The sequence below is a fragment of the Gopherus flavomarginatus genome, chromosome 17 (genome assembly GCF_025201925.1).
Source record: "Gopherus flavomarginatus isolate rGopFla2 chromosome 17, rGopFla2.mat.asm, whole genome shotgun sequence".
Lineage (NCBI taxonomy): Eukaryota > Metazoa > Chordata > Testudines > Testudinidae > Gopherus > Gopherus flavomarginatus.
The window spans coordinates 20,120,898-20,126,307 of record NC_066633.1 but is presented as its reverse complement, the minus strand read 5'-3'; the positions used below and the strand labels follow the sequence as shown (position 1 = coordinate 20,126,307).

General features: G+C 49.4%; 1 long non-coding RNA gene across 1 annotated transcript; it reads right to left on the bottom strand.

The window, feature by feature from the left end:
* Positions 1-2,361: 2,361 nt before the first annotated feature.
* Positions 2,362-4,549, bottom strand: LOC127036033 (uncharacterized). Its single transcript, XR_007769992.1, has 3 exons — positions 3,688-4,549; positions 3,109-3,266; positions 2,362-2,868 (listed from the first exon to the last, which is right to left on the bottom strand). It is a non-coding gene; the product is annotated as an uncharacterized LOC127036033 (long non-coding RNA).
* Positions 4,550-5,410: the final 861 nt, after the last annotated feature.

Here is a 5,410-nt window from a genome sequence, read left to right as displayed (position 1 = left end):
ACGCTTTGAAGTTTCTTTTGGACTTAACTAACTTGAGTTGGTTTGTATCATCTGCAAATATTGTCATCACACTGTTTACCCCTTTTTCCCTATCACTTAGCAGTATGTTGAACAGCACTGGTCCCAGTACTATTTATCTCTCTCCATTCTGAAAAGTGACCAATTAGTCAGACCCTTTCTTTCTTGCCTTTTAACCAGTTACCTATCTCAGAGAGGACCTTCCATCTTATCCCATTTTGCTTCAGAGCCTTTGGTGAGGGACCATGTTAAAGGCTTTCTGAAAATCTAAGTACACTATATCCACTGCATCACCTTTATCCACATGCTTCTTGACTCCCTCAAAGAATTCTAGTAGATTTGTGAGGTATGATTTCCCTTTACAAAAACCATGTTCTCTTCCCCAACAAAGTGTGTTTATCTATGTGCCTAATAATTCTGCTCTTTACTATAATTTCGCCCAATTGGCTGGTACTCAAGTTAGCATCAGTGGCCTGTAATTGCCAGGAGCCATCTCTGGAGCCTTTTTTAAACATTGGTGTCATATTAGCTATCTTCCAGTCATCTGGTACAGCAGCTGATTTAAAGGATAGGTTACATACTAGTTAGTTAGTAGTACTGGAATTTCACATTTGAGTTTCTTCAGAACTCTTGGGTGAATACCATCTGATTCTGGTGATTTATTCCCTTATTCTTTATCCACCATAAGGAAGCTTACGATAGAGTTACCCCTAGCTGGGTACAAAAGTTGGTATTAGAAAAGTATCTATACTTTTAAAAAAATCTCCAAGGATGATTTACTCCTGGCTGTGTGAGACCTCCCCTATCTGTTTCCCAATAGGAAGTGCCCCATGCTAACCTCATTTCTTCCCACAAGTCACAGACAGGTGCAAAAGGAGAAGTGTTTCCTGCTCTCTGGTTTGGATTCAGTGAACTGTACCAGTCCCGCACAGTTCCCCTGATGGGCTGTGTTAGTTAATTAGCAGATTGATCCCTGTCCATTTGGGGTCCTGGGCTTCTCAATGACCAAGAACATCAAACAGGTTATGATGTGTCTAATGCAGGGGTTCTCAAACTTCATTGCACTCTGACCCCCTTCTGACAGCAAAAATTACTACATGACCCCAGGAGTGGGGACCAAAGCCTGAGCTCTCAGAAGCCCCACTGAGTGGGGAGTCCAAAATCAAAGCCCAAGAGCTTCAGTCCCAGACAGGGAGCCTGCAACCTGAGCCTGACTGCCCAGGGCAGAGGCCCTCAGGCTTTGGCTTCGGCCTCAGGCACAGGGGCTCCTGCTTCAGCTTTGGCCCCAGGCCCCAGCAAGTCTAAGCCAGTCCTGGTGACCCCATTAAAATGGGGTTGCAACCCACTTTGGGGCCCTAACCCACAGCTTGAGAACTACTGGTCTAATGTAAAGTGTCACCCTGCCCAGCAACACTAACATTCCAGTCATACACATCATCCCGCCGGGTTTCCCCATTTCCCTTCCCCAGAAAGCATTTCTGGCTCCTCTTCCTTATTGCCCAGATTCCAGTGCCAAGAGCAGTGTTAGCAGCAAAGAGTCCTGTGGCACCTTATAGACTAACAGACATTTTGGAGCATGAGCTTTCGTGGGTGAATACCCACTTCGTCGGAGCAGTGTTGCTTCCTTTCACAAGTGATGTCTTGCAGGGCACATACACCACAGCACAGCATTCCCCCGCGTCCACACTTGTGTTACTGCAGGATGGGTTATCTGTAAGCCAGGGAGCGACTCCACATCATGTGTCCCTTTCCTCCCTCCCTTGGAAGGTACCAGGGGAGAAAGAGAACGTGTCCCCAGGGCTGAGGCATCATGGGATTGCTGGAGTTGCAGCATGGTCTCCAGGAACGCTTAAGCCTTCCCTATCAGTTTTGCAGCATCAGAACAGGAAAGCCTGGATTGGAGCAAGGGAAAGTCCTGTTTTCCAAAGAATCCTTCCCTACGGCCTGGAGAATTTAGAGCAGAAACCCCTGTGGGAGTTCATGTTGCTCTAAAAAGAGCTGCCAAGGGGTGTGCAGCTTTTTGACAATACCACGCAAAGTGATCGGTTTGTAGAGATGTATAAACCCTGCACTGACATGTGGCTCCTACCTCGTCCAAAGTAACCTGCTGTACTCCCACAAAGAGCCATATTAACAGGCAACACTGCAAGTGACCCCCAAGCCTTTCTATTTCTATGACCATATGTATCATGTCCTTTTTCTCGTGGCTAGTTCAGAAAAAGAGGACAAGAGCCCACTACTGTGACCACCTCAGGGATTTGTTGGGTTGAGATCAGCTGGTAAAAGCATGCAATAGTGACAGGATCTGGGACTTCAAGCCCCTAGGGTGATCTCTTACCTTCATAGATCTGCCCTTTCATCAGACACAGCTATTTTAAAGGTTAGTGTGATAGTAAAGAGAGCCCTTCACCACACAAGATAAAGCCTGCAGTATTCATCATTAACTCTTTATTTCAACTCCCCTGGCTCCCAAAGGGCTTTTCTTCCCTACAGCAGCCAGCCACCTTCGAATTCTCCCTCTTCTCTCCCCGGCTCTGCTGACTTGATTGCAGCAGATGGTCCAGCTCTGCTCTTTCACTTCCATTCTTGAGTTCTGTGGATGGTATGGCTGCATTTGCCATTGAGCAGCCTGATGGAAATACCTGAGTCCTCTGTCAAGGCACGCAGGCCCAGCACCTAAAGCCAAGCCCCACTGAGAGCAGTGGGAGATTAGCCTTCAGTGTCAGGAGTGGAGGCTTGGCCCATGGGGATCCAAGACACTGCAGCTGCTGCCATCTACATGGGGAATCCTCCAACACATCGCCAAAGGGCTCTTCCACATTCTGCAAACTGGTCTCAGGGACTGACTGTCTAGGAGAACAGAAATCCTTTGTTAGAGCAGGAGAGTCTCTTCAATGCAGCATTGTTTACACAGCTCCCAGAGTGTCACAGTGAAACACTAACTAGTCTGGAGTCTCTCAAGGAGTTCTCTGCTCAGTCACTTGGCACTCACTAACAATGGTCTCTGATGTGGCATTGCAAAGAGGAAGTGCCCAGATTCAGTCCCCATGGATGCCCAAGGTGTCTATATGTGCCCATGGTTTGACTCACCTAGTATTACAGGCTGTTTAGCCTGGTCCTGGCCATGTGTGGTGCATCTGCTCCTGGCCCTCTCTGGCACACAGCTCCATCACACACAAGAACATAGCCCACCAAGGACAATCTATCAGCTCCCATCTGGGGTTCAGCTCCAAGACAGATAGGGAGCCCTAGTCAGACCGTAGAAAGACAGGGTGATGTTCTTCCGTGGAAACTGCTAGAGCTTCAGCCTCTGCTCCCACCTCCACCCACAGGCTAAGTGCTTCAAAAGTGGTCCCTGATCCCAGGTAAACAAAGTAGCTGAGCTGAGGCCAGGGTGGGTGGAATTATTACTGGGATTGATCCCAAGAGAAAAGCAGATTTCTCTTCTGCTCTAGGGAGATTCCCATAGGAAAAGCAGCTGGGGCGGGGGCAATACAAGCACTATCCATCAGCCCTTGAAGAGCAGGCAACTGGGACTTGGGGAGACAAGGGACTGGTGTATCTTGCTGGAGAGCAGAAAAGGGCATTGGAGAAATTGTACAAAAGTCAATGTCATGGCTGGGTCAAGGGCAGCCAGAACTACTGGTCAGAGCCAGAGTCCACACTCACATGACAGGAGTCGAGAGTCAGCTGGGTCAGGATACTGGAAGATCAGAAGCAAAAGACAAACTTGCGATCACAACCACAAATCAGATGCCAGGAAATCAAGCCAGGGGAATGGCAGCAGAAACAGGCAGCAAACGGTCCAGAACATGGAGCAGCTCCGGTCTTCAGTCAGCTTCCTGTTTCTGCTGCTGCCTTAAGCAGGGCCAGGGGGCCAATTAGCTTCTCTGGGACTTCTCCAATAGGACTTCAGGAGTGGAGCCTCAAACTGGGGATGAACTTCATGGGTCCTAGGTAAGCAATTTCCAGTAGGCTGTCAGGCGGAGGGTTGCACTGTGGCTTCTCCCATGAACCCTGCAGACCTGGGTTGAAGACCCCTGGGTCGTGAAAGTGAGTCATCTCTTCCCCGCTCAAACCTCCTGCAGAAAATATTCTCCAGGATCCTGGATACATCCTCTGAGAATAACGTGAGGATATCATGATGAGAAATAGGTCTCTGTACCAGGGCTGGGATCCAGGGATAGGGAAAGCTCCCAACCAAGATATGTAGCAAGAGTGTCCTGTTTGTTGCAAGAGCCCCAAGTGGCAGGAAGAGTGAACGGTTCTTACCTCCAGGAGATGCATGGGATCTTCTGTATGAGCCTCAATGAGACCCATGCCGCTTGGTTTGACAGGATGAGATCACCTGTCCCACCGCTCCCTGAGCTGGGCTGGCTGCAGGATATATTTGTGTGAGAGGCTGGCACACAGCCTGAAAGACAGATGTGACCATCAGGGATCTCTCACCCCAGGGGGAGAACAAAGGGTTTGAACCCTAAAGAATAAGCAATTGAATCAACTGATTCAATGCAGAATTATTGTGCCATACAGGTACATCATAAGGTCTTCTCATGGATTGGTAACTGGTTAAAAGACAGGAAACAAAGGGTAGGAATAAATGGTCAGTTTTCAGGATGACGGCTGGCTCTACAGTCCTTGCCAAGAGCAGCTCTCTGCAGAGGGCCTAGTGCACAGCAGGGTAGGGAACAGCCAAGCTGCTAGGGGTGGGAGCTGGGCTTCCTGGCAGAGTCCAGGAACCAAAGTCCAGCATCTGCAAGAAAGGGATTCCTCACAGGGGGGCAACATCATCTCCCACACACTGGGAGTCTCCCCCTGACCTTTGTTTAATCCTATGGCCTGTTCCCATCTCTGCCCACCACACCCACAACTCAGCAGCTCCAGCTACCGAAGGGAGCAAGAACAGAGGCCTTCCTGCTCCTGGGACAGAGAAGTAGGTTGATGATCTACCTGTATGTGAGCATTGGCCTTCCTCATGCCCAGGGTCTAGACTCCATTTAGGGCAGCGTACAGGAACTGCGATTCCTATTCTGGATCTAGGAGCGGCTTCAGTTTGCTGGCAGGAGACTGTACATGAGGCCTTGCAGTGGGGAGCGAAACAGGCACTAACATGGGCATGGAAGTTTGAGGAACATGGCAGAGGCCTGTGTGGGGCAAGAAGGGCAGGGATTTGGGAAGAAAGAGCAGAGGATCAAACCCTTTTTTAATGTGGGTCAGGATGATCCCCATTTGAAAGACAGAGAAAGTGAGGCACCAGGTGGGAGAGTGACCTGGCGAGGATCACGTAACAACTCAGTGCCAGGGCTGCCACACAACCTGTTCCCTGTTCTCCTCACTGGATCCTGCAGTAGTGAAGTGGGATGTGGGGAGGTTGAGACTTTTCCCCAAGTCA